General features: G+C 37.1%; 1 long non-coding RNA gene across 1 annotated transcript; it reads right to left on the reverse strand.

Annotated features, from left to right (window-relative positions):
- Positions 1-19,804: 19,804 nt before the first annotated feature.
- Positions 19,805-20,470, reverse strand: LOC11405715 (uncharacterized). The gene is made up of 2 exons (XR_003010118.2): positions 20,287-20,470; positions 19,805-20,028 (listed from the first exon to the last, which is right to left on the reverse strand). It is a non-coding gene; the product is annotated as an uncharacterized lncRNA (long non-coding RNA).
- Positions 20,471-20,655: the final 185 nt, after the last annotated feature.

Genomic DNA, 20,655 nt, shown 5'->3' on the forward strand with positions numbered 1-20,655 from the left:
CATCGGAAGAAAATCCAGCAGACATGTTCACCAAATCATTACCAAGATCAAGGTTCAAGCATTGCTTGGACTTGATTAACTTCATTGAAGCATAGATGAAGGATTGGAGAGAGCAGCATAGTGATTGATGGTTAAACTGACATCATCACTGATTTGAAGTCAAGGTGGAGAATTGTGAGAGTTAACTTAAAATCAGAAATCTGGAGTATCGTGCCACGATGGAGAAGCATCGCGCCACGGGTGTGTGAAGATACGTTGTGGGCTTGATGCCCTGGATTGGTACCACATGCATATAAGAGGTCTAAGTTGCATAGTCGAGTTGGAGTCGCATTTGTCGAGTCAAAGTTGTTAAGTTGCTAAGATGGTGAAGTTGTGATTCTTTATATGAACTATTAATGAAGTGATATTTGATATGTTATTATCTAAGATGATTATTATGATGTTTGATGTTGTTAAATATAATTGTTGAATTATATGCTTAATATTATTGTTTTGTGAAATCTCACCCCTTCTGCTTGGAAATGTTGCTCTTCGTATGAGTAACTTGCAGGTGATCTAGAGTAGGTTGCTGTTTGTGCTGTCGTGAGTGGCCTTTCCTCACTGAATATGCTTCTATTCCTTTACGTATTGACTTTTGAAATTATGATTAATATTATTGAACTAAATTTATGATGTGTTTTGATAAGGCTTGCGTGCCAAGGCAATTTATGATGTTGAATTTAATTCCGCTGCTTTTATGTTGAAGTTTATCTTGAAGGATAAATTATTATTTATCTATTTGAGATTTTCAAGAAGTGTAATATCCCGTTTATGTGATGTTTTACTCTGATTATTTATGAATTTTTTATGTTGGGAAAACGGGGTGTTACATCGTGGAACTAGAAAATCATTCATAAGAATCGGTGCAATATACCAATTAGGGGAACATAGATGATTCGAAAGACCTGATCTCATCTCTCTTCATATTTTCTAACCAAATCTTTATTTTCCAACTTAATCTTTATTTTATGTCATTTAATTTTATGCAATCAAATCAAATCTAAACAAAATAATTTATATATCCTAAATATTTACTTTATTGCTAAATTGAGATTAACACAGTCCTCGTGGATACGAACTTATTTTATTACTTAGATACATTTTTAGTACACTTGCTAAAAAAGCTATCAGCGGTAAAACACGCGAATAAAACATTTATTCAAGAAATAGATGGTACGTCTTCAACAAAAACTAAATCAACATGCATATAAAAATTCTCAACAGTTGCAGCGGATATAAATTATACACCTCAAAAGTATACATGCCATGAGATCAAAATACATCATCATATAAATTCTCCAAATCCCGACATATGGGTAAAATCTCAATAATAAATAAATCCAACAAAGACATAAAGATCAACGTCCCAGTTAGAGTCTAAATCTAAGACTTCAAGAAACGATAACGGAGATTAGCTCCCGCTATCCAAGCACTCACCAAAAGCAAACTACTCCTGCATTCCGTCTACCCATTCATACAAACAGGTAGGCGGTCAAAACCACTGGGGGTAAGCTTCATATCAATCATAATCAACATAAACAATTGAGACCCATTCATACAAACGGATAATTCTATTCCAACAATATTCAACAACATAAGCAATCCACCATGTCATAAATACATAGACCATTTATCATAACAAACACCAAGCACAAACACAACTAAGACCCATGTCAAGATATGTTATGCACTTAGACACGACTTCTATATGTACACGGTACCATCAACTACAACAAAGTCGTCAACTCATGATGCAACAAAAACATCATCAATATCACCAACACGGATATAATATCCATCAACTTCAACCATGTATGCATGAACATATGACTCGACAATAATGCATATGTTCACCCCACAATTACATCACATCATCACCATTTATTTAGCATGTATGTAATTATCAACAAATCGCCATTACTTAACATATACGCATTCACCAACAACATTCACAATTCAGTGGACACACATGTATTCATCAGAATATCATGTTCAATCTACATATATGTATTTACTAATATCAAATTCCTCACATAGTTCAATATCAACATACGATTTCCCACATTTCAAGTAAAGGAGAAAGTATCAGACCTTATGATAAACATCATATGCGACACTTGTAACACCCCGTTTTCCCAACATACAAAATTTCTTTAAAAAAAACATAGCATTTATCAGAGTAGCATCATAAACAACGGGATATCACATATAACATAATCCAAGACGGTTAAATAATGATTTAACATAATATCCTTAACATTGCAGCGGAATTTAGTTCGTAATCCATAAATCGGTTTTGGCACGCAGGCCTCAGCGTAATTCTTAAAAGAAATCAGTTCATAATCATAAATAGCATAAAAGTCACGTAATAGAATGAAACATGCGTAATTCATAAAGCCCCATCCCGTTACGTATCAGAGCGACCTAGAAGACACAGTGAAGGCAAGGCCACTCACGACGGAAACAGCACTCTAAGCTCGGTCACCTGCACGTTACCCACGGTCGAGGTAACATTCAAACAGAAGGGGTGAGATTTCATAACAGATTAACATTAAACAATGCAATTAAGAATAATAAGTTAACAACATGGTCATTTCATTAGTTAACTTTGCATAATTGTTAAACTTTTAACACGTAATCGTATATCCATTAATTAGGGATAACATAACATAATCAATAAGCACATATCACGTAATCACATATTCAATCATTATCAACAAGGCATCTTAATCATGACAATGTGACAATGTTCCTAGACTCCGTATATGCATGTGGTACCAATCGTCATCATAAGTATTAATATACTTTAACCGTGCGGAGGACAAAGCTCCTATAAAACGTGCGGAGGACAAAGCTCCTAATTTTCGTGGTGAGGACAAAGCTCAATGTTATGCTATGCATGGACACATATGAACAAAACAACGTAATCGACTTATCAACATGCATCCAATAATTTGGAGCTAAACTTCATCATATACTTATGCACTTAGTTAAACAACGGAAGCAGCATAAACAGATCACATAAACAAAATGATATCATTATATCAATAGCACATAAATTACATCATTATCAAGTTTTCATATCTTGCATGAATGTACAATACATTAGTTCATGTCCATTTAATATCAACATAACTTAAACAACTCTACAGGCTGCATTAAACGTCTCCACTAGGTCTCAACACCAATTAGGGGTTCACTCATGATCAACACATGCGACACAGATCGCACAAACACTCAAGCAACTACATTCTGGTTGTACTCGCGAGGCGAGAGTACTTACTCGCCATGGCGAGTAACACTAATCTCCCAAACTGATGTTGTTCTGGGTTCAATCCTGTCCTAAAATCATTCCTAATCATATCTAGGTATGTCTAGGTACTTAAAGGCACTCAAGGTCCAACTAAAAAGTCAAAAATACAAAATATGACATGCACTCTGCCTGAGCTCGCGAGGCGAGAAAGGGTTGCTCGCCATGGCGAGTTGGACCAAACAACTCGCGAGGCGAAGGAAAGGGGCTCGCGTGGCGAGCGATGAAGTCCATCACTCGCGAGGCGAGGTTCATCACTCGCTGTGGCGAGCGATGAACAGAAGCACGGGCAGACTAGGGTTTTTCTCAAAAATCCATCACACAACATGGTTCAAAGCCTAATTTTGATTCCAGAATTCATCCTAAACATATTCTAAGGTTAAAGGACGGTTTCTACATCAATCTAAACAAGTTTTACCGTTTGATCATCAATTTTTTAGGGTTTTAACCTAATTCCAAAACTTTTCTAAATCAATCCTAACTTTGTCAACTATTCATCAGAATTACAGAGGTTAATGCTACTGAGTTATTAGTCCCACCCTTACCTGGTTATGAAGAAAATCGCAGCCCTCTTGGTCTCTTGCTCCTCTCTAAGCTTTTTCTCCCTTTTCCAAAAGTTTTCACGTACAATAAGTTTCTAAAATATTAGGTCTTCTCCTATTTATATCTTTTTCTAATTACTTATTTTATCTCACTTTCTCCCCCAAAACTATCTAAAATATCAAAACAACTCTCAACTAAATATTTTATATTATTTTCAAATCTTTATTTTATTTAACAATAAAATATATTCTCTAATCTTATCAAATTCTCCAAAACTCATAACTTAACACGTCATCAATCAAATCATCAAAATCACCACAAATCATCAAAATATATCAAAATCATGTATATATTATATAATTATAATATAATTGCCTAATCTCGATTAAATAACGATTAAACGAAAGTGGGCGTTACAACTCTCCCCCACTTAAAAGATTTTCGTCCTCGAAAATTTACCTCAAGCAAACAACTCTGGATAAGACTCCAGCATCTTACTCTCAAGTTCCCACGTCAAGCTTTCACCAGTCGCTCCCGACCAAACGACTCTCACGAGAGGTATCTCCTTGCCTCTCAACGTCTTCACTTTACGATCGTCAATCCTCAACGGTAAAGTTTCTACCGTAAGGTTGTCTCTAACTTGTACATCGTCGCTTTGGATTACATGAGATGGATCCGGAACATACTTTCGAAGTTGCGACACATGGAAAACGTTGTGCAAATTCGAAAGATGCGGTGGTAAACCCACTCGGTAAGCCACCGTTCCAACTCTTTCCAATATCTGATACGGACCAATGAACTTCGGGGTCAACTTCTTTGACTTCAAAGCACGTCCTACACCAGTCATAGGAGTGACTCTCAAAAACACGTGGTCTCCTTCTTGAAATTCAAGATCTTTTCTACGCTTATCATGATAACTCTTTTGTCGACTCTGCGACGCCTTCATTTTCTCTTGGATCATCTGAACTTTCTCAGTAGTTTGCTGAACAATCTCTGGTCCTAAGACCACTCTTTCTCCTGATTCAAACCAACACAACGGAGTTCTGCATCTCCAACCATACAAAGCCTCGAACGGTGCCATTCCAATACTAGAATGATAACTATTATTATAAGTGAACTCGATCAACGGAAGATGACTATCCCAAGTTCCTCCTCGTTCAAGAACACAAATTCTCAACAAATCCTCTAGCGACTGAATTGTCCTCTCCGACTGACCATCTGTCTGTGGATGATACGCCGAACTCAATCTCAACTTCGAACCCAAAGCCTCTTGCAAACTTTTCCAAAATCTAGAAGTAAATCTTGGATCTCTATCTGATACAATGCTCGAAGGAACACCATGCAACTTCACAATCTCTTTGATGTAAATCTCTGCCAACTGGGCAACAGGGAAACTAATATTAATAGGTAGGAAATGAGCTGACTTCGTCAACCTATCAACAATAACCCAAATTGCGTCGCTCCCTCTCGGAGTATTCGGCAAACTCGTCACAAAATCCATCGATATACTATCCCATTTCCATTCTGGCACGTCTAAAGGTACCATCATTCCAGCAGGTTTCTGATGCTCAACTTTCGACTTCTGACAAACTAAACAGGAATACACAAACTGTGCCACATCTCGTTTCAAACCAGACCACCAGAAAATCTTCTTTAAATCATGATACATCTTCGTAGCTCCCGGATGAATACTCAAGCTACTTCTATGACTCTCTTCAAGAATCATCTTCTTAATCTCTTCATTGTCTGGGATACAAATTCTTCCTCGGAATCTCAACACACCTTGATCATCAATTTTAAAATCACTGTCTTCAGTCTGATCTCTAGCAACCAACAAGTCCACAAACTTTACATCAACTTTCTGTGCTTCCTTGATACTTTTCAGAAATTCACTATCAATCTTCAGCATACCCAGTTTCACACTCTGAGGTGACCATTCGCAAACCAAACACATATCTCTAAACTGTTCTAGCAATTCGAACTCTCTGACCATCATGGCGGACATATGCAATGTCTTCCTACTCAAGGCATCTGCAACAACATTAGCTTTACCTGGATGATAATTCAAACCGAAGTCATAATCCTTCAACAATTCGAGCCATCTTCGCTGTCTCATATTCAATTCCTTCTGATCGAAAAAATACCTCAAACTCTTGTGATCACTAAACACCTCAAACCTCGAACCATACAAATAATGTCTCCATATCTTCAATACAAAGACTACAGCCGCCAACTCGAGATCATGCGTAGGATAATTCTTCTCATGAACTCTCAACTGTCTTGAAGCATAAGCTACCACTTTACCTTCTTGCATAAGTACACCTCCTAAACCCAACTTGGACGCATCACAATAAACCACAAAAGGTTCATCTGACTTCGGCAAAATTAACACTGGAGCAGTTGTCAAACGCTTCTTCAATTCACTGAAACTTTTCTCACAATGGACGTCCCACACAAAAGTTTTACCTTTACAAGTCAACTGCGTTAGCGGAAGAGCTAACTTAGAAAATCCTTCAATAAACCTTCTATAGTAACCAGCTAAACCCAAGAAACTTCTAATCTCTGTAACGGACTTTGGAGTCTCCCACTGTGATACCGCTTCAACTTTAGACGGATCCACTGCAATACCGTCACCAGAAATAACATGGCCTAGAAAACTCACTTCTTTCAACCAGAATTCACACTTAGACAATTTAGCATAAAGCTTCTTCTCTTTCAACACTTGCAAAACAATCTTCAGATGCTCAAAATGTTCTTCTTCAGTCTTGGAGTAAATCAAAATATCGTCGATGAACACAACTACGAACCGATCCAAAAATGCATGGAAGATGCGATTCATATACTCCATAAACACTCCAGGTGCATTGGTAACTCCAAAAGGCATAACTTTATATTCATAGTGACCATAACGCGTTCTGAAAGCCGTCTTCTGCATATCTTCATCCTTTACTTTAATCTGGTGATAACCTGATCTCAAATCAATCTTGCTGAAAACTCGTGCACCCACTAGCTGATCCATCAAATCATCAATTCTCGGAAGTGGATACCTATTCTTGATAGTTACCTTGTTCAACTGTCGATAATCAATACACAACCGCATACTACCATCTTTCTTCTTTACTATCAAAACCGGCGCTCCCCAAGGTGAAACACTTGGTCTAACAAACTTCTTCTCAAGCAAGTCTTCCAACTGTTTCTTCAACTCAGATAACTCAGAAGCAGACATACGATAAGGTGCCATCGAGACCGGCTTCGTTCCAGGAACAAGATCAATAGAAAACTCAACTTCTCTCTCTGGAGGCACATCAGGAATCTCATCTGGAAAAACTTCAGGAAATTCACACACCACCGGTAACCTACCAATCACTGCTTGATTCTCAATAGATAAAGTAGCCATTAACGAAAACATCAAGATACCGTCGCGTTCCAGTTGCTTCAGCTGCTTAGTAGATAAAAACTCTGCACCACTTTCCTCTTCGACGGAAGAGAAATGCACTGACTTGCTAAAACAATTAATAAGAACGTGGTTGTACTCTAACCAGTTCATACCCAAAATCACATCCATACCGCTCAAAGGTAGACAAACTAAATCCATTTCGAAATGACGACCAAACATAGACAAAGGACATTTCAAACATACGAGAGAAGTAGTCACCGAACCCTTAGCTGGAGTTTCGACAACCATCTCTCCATTCATATCAGACAAATCAAGACCCAAAGCAGAAACACAATCGAAAGCAATAAAACAATGCGTAGCACCAGTATCAATAATAGCAACTAAAGGAGTATTATTAATATAGCAAGTACCTCTGATCAAACGATCCTCATTCTCTGTCTGAGTCCCAGTCAAAGCAAAGACCCTACCAGTAGTCGGCGCCCTCTTAGGCTGAGTACACTGGGAACTAATGTGACCCTCTCCGTTGCAATTAAAGCAAACAATGTCTGTACGATTGCAATCAGCTACAACATGACCTTTCTTGCCACACCGGACACACTTCTTGATTTCCTCAGGGCAGACGTTGCTTTTGTGGCCTTTCTCACCACAATTGAAACACACAATCTCTGCAACATCCTTCTTCTTAGGCCGCCTAACATCGACCATCTTCTGTTTCCCTTTATCAGCAGGGGCACTGTACGGCTTAGGACGACTCTGCTGTCCCTTACCCTTCCTCTCATTCACTACCTTGTAGTGAGCCTTCGTATCCTCTTCATAGATCCTGCAGCTATTAACTAAGTCCTGAAAAACTCTAAGCTGTTGGTACCCAATCGCCCTCTTGATGTCGGGCCTCAAACCGTTCTCGAACTTGATGCATCTCGAGAACTCAGCATTCTCTGCAGTATAGTGCGGATAGAACTTAGACAGCTCCACGAACTTGGCAGCATACTCTGTCACGGACATGTTTCCTTGCTTCAGCTCAAGGAATTCGATCTCTTTCTTCCCGCGAACATCCTCCGGAAAGTATCTTCTCAGGAACTCTCTCCTGAAAACAGCCCAAGTCACAACAGCTCCCTCCTGCCCAAGGGTAGGCAGAAGAGCAACCCATCAGTCATCAGCTTCCTCGGCTAGCTGATGAGTACCAAACCGCACCTTCTGATCTTAAGTGCACTGCATAACTCGGAAAATCCTCTCAATCTCCTTAAGCCACGTCTGGGCTCCATCAGGGTCATAACGTCCTTTGAAAGTCGGAGGGTTCTTCTTCATGAACGTCTCCAACATCCTAGCTTCAGCATTTGCACCAGCATTCACGTTAGGTTGTTGTCCCACAGCTTGGGCAACAACTTGTAGAGCAGCAGCTAACGTAGCATCATTCCTTCCAGCCATTCTGATATTCTACAAAAGTAGCAACAACAACAACATAAGATAGTAATATAAATATTACTAAGACTTGACACGACTCTCTAACTGACCGGACGGATCGACCTGCTCTGATACCAATTGTAACACCCCGTTTTCCCAACATACAAAATTTCTTTAAAAAAAACATAGCATTTATCAGAGTAGCATCATAAACAACGGGATATCACATATAACATAATCCAAGACGGTTAAATAATGATTTAACATAATATCCTTAACATTGCAGCGGAATTTAGTTCGTAATCCATAAATCGGTTTTGGCACGCAGGCCTCAGCGTAATTCTTAAAAGAAATCAGTTCATAATCATAAATAGCATAAAAGTCACGTAATAGAATGAAACATGCGTAATTCATAAAGCCCCATCCCGTTACGTATCAGAGCGACCTAGAAGACACAGTGAAGGCAAGGCCACTCACGACGGAAACAGCACTCTAAGCTCGGTCACCTGCACGTTACCCACGGTCGAGGTAACATTCAAACAGAAGGGGTGAGATTTCATAACAGATTAACATTAAACAATGCAATTAAGAATCATAAGTTAACAACATGGTCATTTCATTAGTTAACTTTGCATAATTGTTAAACTTTTAACACGTAATCGTATATCCATTAATTAGGGATAACATAACATAATCAATAAGCACATATCACGTAATCACATATTCAATCATTATCAACAAGGCATCTTAATCATGACAATGTGACAATGTTCCTAGACTCCGTATATGCATGTGGTACCAATCGTCATCATAAGTATTAATATACTTTAATCGTGCGGAGGACAAAGCTCCTATAAAACGTGCGGAGGACAAAGCTCCTAATTTTCGTGGTGAGGACAAAGCTCAATGTTATGCTATGCATGGACACATATGAACAAAACAACGTAATCGACTTATCAACATGCATCCAATAATTTGGAGCTAAACTTCATCATATACTTATGCACTTAGTTAAACAACGGAAGCAGCATAAACAGATCACATAAACAAAATGATATCATTATATCAATAGCACATAAATTACATCATTATCAAGTTTTCATATCTTGCATGAATGTACAATACATTAGTTCATGTCCATTTAATATCAACATAACTTAAACAACTCTACAGGCTGCATTAAACGTCTCCACTAGGTCTCAACACCAATTAGGGGTTCACTCTTGATCAACACATGCGACACAGATCGCACAAACACTCAAGCAACTACATTCTGGTTGTACTCGCGAGGCGAGAGTACTTACTCGCCATGGCGAGTAACACTAATCTCCCAAACTGATGTTGTTCTGGGTTCAATCCTGTCCTAAAATCATTCCTAATCATCTCTAGGTATGTCTAGGCACTTAAAGGCACTCAAGGTCCAACTAAAAAGTCAAAAATACAAAATATGACATGCACTCTGCCTGAGCTCGCGAGGCGAGAAAGGGTTGCTCGCCATGGCGAGTTGGACCAAACAACTCGCGAGGCGAAGGAAAGGGGCTCGCGTGGCGAGCGATGAAGTCCATCACTCGCGAGGCGAGGTTCATCACTCGCTGTGGCGAGCGATGAACAGAAGCACGGGCAGACTAGGGTTTTTCTCAAAAATCCATCACACAACATGGTTCAAAGCCTAATTTTGATTCCAGAATTCATCCTAAACATATTCTAAGGTTGAAGGACGGTTTCTACATCAATCTAAACAAGTTTTACCGTTTGATCATCAATTTTTTAGGGTTTTAACCTAATTCCAAAACTTTTCTAAATCAATCCTAACTTTGTCAACTATTCATCAGAATTACAGAGGTTAATGCTACTGAGTTATTAGTCCCACCCTTACCTGGTTATGAAGAAAATCGCAGCCCTCTTGGTCTCTTGCTCCTCTCTAAGCTTTTTCTCCCTTTTCCAAAAGTTTTCACGTACAATAAGTTTCTAAAATATTAGGTCTTCTCCTATTTATATCTTTTTCTAATTACTTATTTTATCTCACTTTCTCCCCCAAAACTATCTAAAATATCAAAACAACCCTCAACTAAATATTTTATATTATTTTCAAATCTTTATTTTATTTAACAATAAAATATATTCTCTAATCTTATCAAATTCTCCAAAACTCATAACTTAACACGTCATCAATCAAATCATCAAAATCACCACAAATCATCAAAATATATCAAAATCATGTATATATTATATAATTATAATATAATTGCCTAATCTCGATTAAATAACGATTAAACGAAAGTGGGCGTTACAACACTTAACAATCATTTCTTTATCTTCATTTAATCATATAAAGCTATTCATAAAAGGTTTATAAGGTAATCGACTTTAAAGAACCAATTTCGACAAAGTTCGTATCAAGTGGCAAAAACGGCCAACATAGATATTTTTCAAAGCAAAGTAACTTATTCAAGTTTGAAAACTTACAAATCAATCTTAATCAATCATGTAGTCATGAGCTTAAGCCACTTACGAACTATCAAACATTAGCTGTTCGCAGAGATTAAACAAGTTGAAAGAAGTATTTTACAAAGCTTGGATTGGCCCTCTAAAGCCCGGAACGCAAATCAAAAGTTGGTGAAACTGGGCTTGTTCGCTTAAGTCATCAAGCTCCAGAAGCTTACATTAGTTGTTCGCTTACTGTTCGCTTAAGCAATCAAGTTCCAGAACTTACTGTGGTTGTTCGCTTACCGTTTGCTTAAGCGAACAGTCATCTGTTATGCAGAAAAACTTTCGGGTTCCAACCCTTTTTCATCCAAAATTCCCAATTTTGATATCCCAACGTCCAAATATGTTTCCAAAGATTTTTTTACCGGTTTTAGAACTTAAAAGGGTTCCTAAAACACCTTAAACATGTAAACAAGTTCCATTTTAACATGATTCACCAAATCAACCCATTTTCACAAAACCAACAACAACAACTTAATTCACATCACAAACCCATGATTATGAACACCCAAGCTGTGAATCATCAACATCAATATCTCATGACAACAACAACATCAATTAAACATGAATCTCACCACATTTCAACCACAACATAGCACAATTCAACAATTAGAGCACAATTCACAATATACCCATTTTCACATATTATGGACATGCAATTTCATCAACAACAATTCAATTATCACCAAATTCATGTACTCAAACATATCATCATAACAAGAGCACGAATTTCAACAACTAAGTGAAAAATAATCACTTATTCACATAAGCACTTATGCATAGATTTAGGGAAGAAATTAAACTAAGAGATTATGATTGAAATCTAACCCCCTTATCTCAATAAGCAATAATCCTAGCAAAAGCTTCAATTTAGCTCCTAGAATCTCTATCACCTCTTGGTTCTTCAAGCTTTCTCCTTTCTAACCCTTTTGCCCTTCTCTTGAACTTTCTCTCTCTACCTCTCTCAAAGTTTTATGAAATGAATGAAAACCTATTTTTCTCTAAAGACTAGAGCTTATATAGGCTCCTCTCAAAGGGGCTTAACTCTTATTGCCTTAGTGGGCTTAACTCACTCATTCACTAATTCAAAAATGTTTCTACTCACGTAACGGTAAAATACTAACAACGATCACTTACCGGCTCACAACTAATTACCACACTAGTAACTTAGTAAAATAATGGTTCTCACTAGAAACACTACAAAATAGCCCTCACCATGAAATTATTAATTTACCCTTATTCACAAAATGACCAAATTACCCTTTTTGTACTAAAACCCATTAAAATGCACCCAATGAAAAATAATCACACACAAGCATATGTAAACACATATTAAAACAATTAAAAATAATTATAGTCAAAATCGGGCTGTTACAGCAAGTGGTGGTCGTCCAACAACTCGAGAGGGGGCGACAACCAAGTGGTTCACATTCATCAACTCTTTGAACTTCCTCTTCAAGGTTCCTACTATAGTGTTGATTCCCCCTGTAATAACATTGATGGTAAGGATATGTTCACAAGTGCATGAGTAAGGGTTACCTCGACATTTTTATGGAAGTGGGGGAAGTTCTCCAATCGATCCATCATAGTTATTATCTCTGCATCCTTGTTAGCAACGCTAACAATTAGTTCATCGGCGTTCTTTTTAGGCGAGGCATTTTTGGTGATTTTTCTCAACTTACCTCGTTGTGTGAAGATTTTGATTGCATTCTTAAGGTGGATGCAATCGTCAGTAGTATGCCCATGGAACTTGTGCAAATGGCAGTGTTTACTTTTATCATCTCAAAGTTTTTGTGTAGAAGCCTTGGGATACTTGATTCCTGCTTCCTTCAAGTCAACAGAAGCGATCTCAACCAATATCTTTTCCCTCGGCACCACAAGGGTGTGTACTTACCAAAACAGCCAATGGGTCGTTTTCCTTCTATGGCGGGTTTGCCTTCCTTCTTTTTCTCGTAAAAGGGTTTTCCCTTTGTACCTAATATAGAACTTTGCAATCCTTAGGAACTCATTGATAGTTCTGGGTTGGTCGAGTTGGACCGCCTTTTTAATATTCGTTTTAGGTCGAAGACGCTTCTCAATTAGCTGCTTTTTCGTCCTTTCATCCGCCCGTCGGACTTGCACAACTTCTTTGTTTAAACACTCAAGGTTGTCTCATAAAGGCTCGTTCTTTCCCTACACTATAGCCTCAAGGGAAACAACCGTTTTCAATTGTGTCTTTGATGTTGAAAATTTCGCAATCAACTCATGGCACAACTCGTCCCAAGATTCGATGGAGATTCTGTTGAGATTTTTATAACAGGCCAAGGCTCCTCGTCGTAGAGTAGTCATAAACAACTTACACTTGACGGATCTTAATACATTATTGTAGTTAAGCACAACATCTATGTTCTCAATGTGCTCGCCTAGATCTGTTGTGCCGTCGCAGGTATCCATCTAGGTAAGTTTCTCTAAATTAGTAGGGATCTAGGTGTCCCTGATCCTACGAGTGAAAGGAATGTATACCACACAATCATCGTTAGAATACGACGAGGACTGCGAGCATCTAATATGCCTATATGAGGACGGGGACCTTGATCTATTGTGACTCAACGAGTGTCTGGGGGATCTGGGACTCAATGGGAGTGGGCTCCTTCCCCTTATGCTACGTTGTGGGGAAGGAGGTCGAGCGTTATGTAGAGGGGCTAGGGACCTATTTTGGGTAACGGTTGGATAATGGAGTCGAAGTTGGATCCTCGATCATTTCCTTGATGCGCCTATTATGATCCTCAATCATTTCCGTCTGGCAGTGCAATGTTTGGAGCATAGCATCTGCAGGAGATATGTTGTTGGCCTCCTCATTGAGTCATGGCGGATCATATAGTGGAGCCTCGTGGAGAGGATTGGCTAGTTGAGAATATGGCAGTTGTGCTCTTCCCTAGGACTTTCATCTGGAGATGGAGTCGATGTTTGACTGTCGCGTTGGGTATGGTTAACTTTGCTCTGGATTTTGGATGTAGCACCGTTAGTCACCCTGAAGAGTGATTGTTTTTGGGATTTTTGTTGTTTTGGTCTTTTGTGAAAGAAATACATGCGGATAACTAGTTTACCACAAATGGCACCGCTAATCGTACTTGAGCAGATGAATGACGTCCAGTGCAGTTGTTATGGGTGTTTGTAAGCTTTGTAACGTCGTGGTGGGGGGGTTATAGAGAGTTATAGGGTCGATGAATCGTACCTTTGGGAATTGCAAAGAATCCACTTATATATAGCTTATATATAGCAAGGAGGCGTAGAAGTTATTGTTAGTGGCACACCGTGGCTCAACGGTTATAGATTAGCGGCTATATATTTCATATCTTTTAAAAGTGAACAAAGTCTTTGAGGCTATTAAAAAATTAAAATGAAAAATAAATATCGTATAACAATTATAACATAGATATCAAATAATAGATATATAGTAAAAGAAACTATTTTTAAAGTATTATAAGCGGTAGGTTATGAAAGAAAATTCGATATGTCTGAATTGAAGAGCACGCATGTGTCGTATCTCTAAAATAAAGAGAGAAGACAATCTAAATAATATTTGTTGCTGCTTTATTTAATTTCATTACCACTATCTTAGAATACAAGAAAATACTATAATGTTCTTGAAATTAAAAAAAGAAATAAATTCAAATCATTAGATGGCAACAAAATAGGTAAATGATAACTCATCGACGAAACTGCTCATCAAAGTTTTCTCTGTAAAAAACAAATACACATACACAACTGTTTCCAACACACTCCGCATTCGAACCATTGAGACATGAAACTTCTAGACAATCAGCATCATCTAAACAGTTGACTTTCTCTGTAATAAAAACAAGAATAAAATACACAGGTTTTAGCAAATTAATAAATATGAAAAAGGTTAAAAACGGATTACCTCTGGCATTTATTGAAAGTTGAAAGAGGGAAAGAATGATAATCATAACATAAATAAACTTCACAACTTTAATCATATTTTTCTCCTTTTCTTGCAAGAAATGTTTTTATCAGTTTAAAATTTATAAAGCTCGTCCTCCCTTTACATTAATGTAATAGTTTAGTACTTACGAAGTAGGAAAAAATTGTTTCCTAAACTTATTATTAATAAATGTCTTTTAAGTACATCAATGACTTGTGTTTGTCCTTTTATCACACCAAGAAATCAGGCCTCACACAAAATTTACGATTCATAAAAGTCTATTTTTTGTATCTTTAATTAAATTTTCACTTTTTTATAACCTATTATAATAGCAAAGGGAAAATAACAAAAAGATTACTAATAGGAATAACTACATTTCAAGTGACACTAGTAGAAAGGTGCACGCAAAGGGTTTTTGAATCAGGTTGATGAACGAATAAGAAGAGAACCTTGATAAAATAAAATGAATATAACTTTTTTTTTTTTGAAAGAATATAACTGTTATTTACTCCTTGCCTACCGTGATATAATAAATTTTGAATTTAGAAAGGTTATGGCTTGAGCTTAACCATAGGCGTCTGCATAAGTTGTTAAAACATTCACTACAAGAATAATAGCAATTTCCATGAGTAATACCCATGGCAAATCCATGGGTTATTGAAAATAAAAAACATATAAAACTTACCCATGGCAAAACCATGAGTAATATGTAAACTAATTTTTTTCCATGGTAAAACCATGGGAAATGTGAAAATAAAAATAAAATTATCTCTTTATTGTAGTAATTTAAAAATAAAAAAAATATAAAACTTACCGACGTTGTCGCTTGGTTTAAAAATCAAAAAATTATAAAACTTACCGACGTTGTCGCTTAGTTTATTTAACTAGAATCCTTAGTTTATTTGTTTAATTTAATGGATCATTTTAGTTTTACTATAATTGTTTGTTTTTAATTAAAGTTAGCTGAGATAAACTCAAAGTTAGTTAAGATACAAAATTAATTACATAGTTTAGTATGGATGTTAGCTATTTTTAAGCAAAGTTTGTTAGTTTGTTTGATTACTTGATAAACAAGTATTGTGAATAAGTTTGTATATAAGTATGATATAAACACACTTTCATTACCAATGAAACTTACAAAGTTCACGATCAAAATTATGTTCTTTTCTTCTCTTCTCTCTCAATATTGAAGGTGAGAAAAATACAGGGGGTTGAATTGTGTTGGTTTTTTCTGAATGTTTAATACTGGTCAGAGTCTGACTGCAGCGGATAAAATAGAAAAACAAAGAGAAAAGAGAGATAGAGAGAAAGAGCAGACACAAAAAATTTTATACTAGTTCCTCCCACAACACAGGAGTAGTCCAGTCCCTTGCTCTTCCAAGGGATTTCATTATAATCTCACATATTACAATGGCTTAAGGACTCTTCCAAGAAACTTCTCAATGCTCAAGCATTCTTGCAAGAGACTTCTTTGCTCAAGGTCACTACCAAGAGACTTTCATTGCTCAAAGAAAACTCCAGGAGACTTCTATTGCTCAAGCACACAAGCAAGAAACTTCCAATTCTCAAAGGGCACTGATGGTTCGATTAGGCAAGTGTACCAAATCGTTTACCAAATAATAAAGTGATAAGTAGAGTATCGTATCCACATGGATTGTTGTTTCGTCTAAACAGTTCGCATTACCTATTTGGGAAAAATAAAATAAATAAAGATATAAGGGTTTAAAGTCTTGCAATTTAATCTGCTTGCATCGACGCAAGGTTACTTGCTTGATTGAAGAATGTTACCTAACCAAAGGAAATAATCCCTCAAGTATAAACAACAACTCAAGAAGCTCAGACATCAAGGATCTTAAGAATGGGTCAAGCACAAGGAAAGCTCTGTGACAACCTGGGAAGAACTAGATGACGTAGAAGCCGACAAAGATGAAGAAGTAGAAAATCTAGGATTGGTGGCCTCATTAGCCTCTAATAGTATAATTATATAAGCTTATGCCGTTGAAAAAACCAGCTATTTTTCAACATTGCATCGTAAGTTATTTGGTTCTAATATAATCTGAGGGATACGTGGAGTTATGATTGGTTCTATAAAATTTATAATTGATACAATTTATGTGGTTCTATACAATTTATATGTGGTATAAACCGTTATGATATTTCATGAGTCTATGTGGTTCTACACATTTTATATTTTATAAAACCAACTTAATACTTAATGTTTTATGAGGATTGGTTACATCCTCTTTATTGGTGACGATTTAAATATGAGCATGGGTGAAGTAGACATACTATGTGGTATGACTTTGACTTAATATAGGGAGGCTGAGGACTGGGAGTCTCGTAGCAATTTCCTTTTCCTTTCCCTAAGATGGTGTTTTTGGTTTGGAAATCGAGGTCTGATTTGTTAGCTTGGAGGAAACATATTTTGGCAACCTCAATGTCTCCGCGCAATATGGCGATGGTGTCATCTTTTTCATGCTACTTCATTTTGAGATGGGCAGTTGAACATGCAGCTCTCAGATTTGACAATGTTGGTCTCCCTATCATGCAATTGTAGAGAGACAAGCAATCAATCACAAGGAACTGAACTTTCACCGTCTTTCTTTCTCTTCCTTGGCCGAAAGTGATCAGTTTACTCAACATAACCCCAGGGATTTGTTGAGGAGCCGTTGAATCCGTAGTGTTCAGATCCATAAGGAGATATGTTATTCTCTATCAATAGGAGAGTCTTGAACATGGTATAGTACATGATGTCGCAAGATGTCCTAGTGTTGACCAGGATCCTACGGACATCAAAGTTAGGAGCTCTGCTAGGGATCTCGCTCTTATAGAAGGCAAGGGGTGGTCGTACATCAACTCGAGTGGGGCGACAACCAAGTGGATCACATTCATCAACTCTTTGAACTTCCTCTTCATGTTTCCTACTATAATGTTGATTCTCCATATAATCACATTGATTGTAAGGATGTGTTCCCAAGTGCATGAGTAAGCGTTACCTCAACATTTTTAGGGAAGTGGAGTCCACCAATCGATCCATCACAATTATTATCTCTGCATCCTTGTCAGCAATGCTATCGACTGGTTCAACGGCTTTCTTTTCAGGCGAGGCATTTTTTGGTGATTTTTCTCAACCTACCTTGTTGTGTGAAAATTTTCATTGCATTCTTAAGGTGGATGCAATCGTCTGTAGTATTCCCATAACACTTGTGGAAATGGCAGTGTTTACTTTTATCATCTCAAAGATTTTGTGTAAAAGGCTTGGGATACTTGATTCTTACTTCCTTCAAGTCGGCGGAAGTGATCTTAACCGATATCTCTTCACTCGACACCTCAAGAGGTGTGTACTTATCAAAATAACCAATGGGTCGTTTTCCTTCTCTAGAGGGTTTGACTTCCTTTTTTTTCTCATAGAAGGGATTTTCGGAGGACTTATGTTGAGGATCCTCCTTCCTCTCTTTGTTCAAATTATCAGTGTACAACTGCCCTTTGTACCTGATATAGAACTTTAAAATCCTTAGGAACTCATTGATAGTTCTGGGTTGGTCGAGTTGGACCGCCTTCATGATATTCGTTTTTGGTCGAAGACCCTTCTCGATCAAGTGTTTTTTCATCCTTTTGTCCGTTCCTCGGACTTGCACAACTTCTTTGTTGAAACACTCAATGTAGTCTAGGAAAGGCTCGTTCTTTCCCTGCACAATAGCCTCAAGGGAAACAATCGTTTTCAACTGTGTCTTTAATGTTGAAAATTTCGCAATGAACTCATGGCACAACTCGTCCCAAGAGTCGATAGAGATTCTGTTGAGATTCTTATACCAGGTCAAGGCTCCTCGTCGCAAAGTAGTCATAAACAGTTTACACTTGACGGATCCTCAGACATTCTTGTAGTTAAGGACCACTTCTATGTTCTCAATGTGCTCGCCCATATCCGTTGTGCCGTCGTAGGTATCCATCTAGGGAGGTTTCTCTAAACAAGTAGGGATCTAGGTATCCCTGATCCTGCGAGTGAAAGGAACGTATGCCACACAATCATCGTTAGAATAAGACGAGGACCGCGAGAATCTAATATGCCTATTTGAGCACGGGGAGCTTGATCTACTGTGACTCAACGAGTGTCTAGGGGATCTTGGACTCTATGGGAGTGGGCTCCGTCCCCTTATGTTACGTTGTGGGGAAGGAGGTTGAGCGTCATGTAGAGGGGCTAGGGAGCTCTTTTGGGTAACGTTTGGAGAATGGAGTCGAAGTTTGATCCTCGATCATTTCCTTGATGCGCCTATTATGATCCTCAATCATTTCTGTTTGGCAGTGCAATGTTTGGAGAATGTAGTACCGTTAGTCATCCTGATGAGTGATTGTTTTTTGGATTTTTGTAGTTTTGGTCTTTTGTGAAAGAAATACATGGATAACTAGTTTCCCACAGACGACACCGCTGATCGTACTTGAGCAGATGAATGACGTCTGGTGCAGTTGTTCTGATCGTACTTGAGAACAAAGTCTTTGAGGCTATTAGAAAATTAAAATGAAAAAGAAATATAGTGTAACAATTATAACATAGATATAAAATTATAGGCATATAATAAAAGAAACTATTTTTAAACTTATCTATTTAAAGTATTATAAGCCGTAGGGTATGAAAGAACATTTGATATGTCTGAATTGAAGAACATGCATGTCGTATCTCTAAAGTAAAAAGAGAATAAGACAATCTAAATAATATTTGTTGCTTCTTTATTTAATTTCATTACCACTATCTTTGAGTACAAGAAATAACTCTAATGTTCTACCACTAAATGCATTAACGAAAATGCTCATCAAATTTTCCAAACCGCGGTGGAACACATATACAAATGTTTACAACACACTCCGCTTTCGAACCAAAGACACATAAAACTTCTAGACAATCAGCATCATCTAAACAGTTGACTTCCTCTGTAATAAAAACGAGAATAAAATACACAGGTTTTAGCAAATTAATAAATATGAAAAGGGTCTCGTTAACAAGTTCCTCTGAACACTCTTTAAGCATTCTAAAATAAGTAACTATTATTTAAAAACTCAAATATTTTGATTTACAAATGCATTAATCACACATATTTTCATAAATACTTACTACTTATGGTCCTGAAAGGATGTCTCAGAGACACTTGTTAACATTTCCCAATATGAAAAAGGTTAAAAACGGATTACCTTTTGCATTTTTTGAAAGTTGAAAGAGGGAAAGAATGATAATCATAACATAAATAAACTTGACAATTTTAGTCATATTTTCCTCCTTTTCTTGTAACAAATGTTTTTATCATTGAAAATTTATAAAGCTCATCCTCCCCTTACATTAATGTAATAGTTTAGTACTTACCAAGTTGGAAAAAATTGTTTCCTAAAATTATTATTAATAAATGTCTTTTAAATACATGTGTTTGTCTCTTTATCACACCAAGAAATGAGCCTCACACAAATTACGATTCATAAAAGTCTATTTTTTTTTATCTTTAAATAAATTTTCACTTTTTTATAACCTATTACAATAGGAAAGGGAAAATAACAAAAAGATTACTA

The sequence above is a fragment of the Medicago truncatula genome, chromosome 3, assembly GCF_003473485.1.
Source record: "Medicago truncatula cultivar Jemalong A17 chromosome 3, MtrunA17r5.0-ANR, whole genome shotgun sequence".
In the NCBI taxonomy this organism is placed as follows: domain Eukaryota; kingdom Viridiplantae; phylum Streptophyta; class Magnoliopsida; order Fabales; family Fabaceae; genus Medicago; species Medicago truncatula.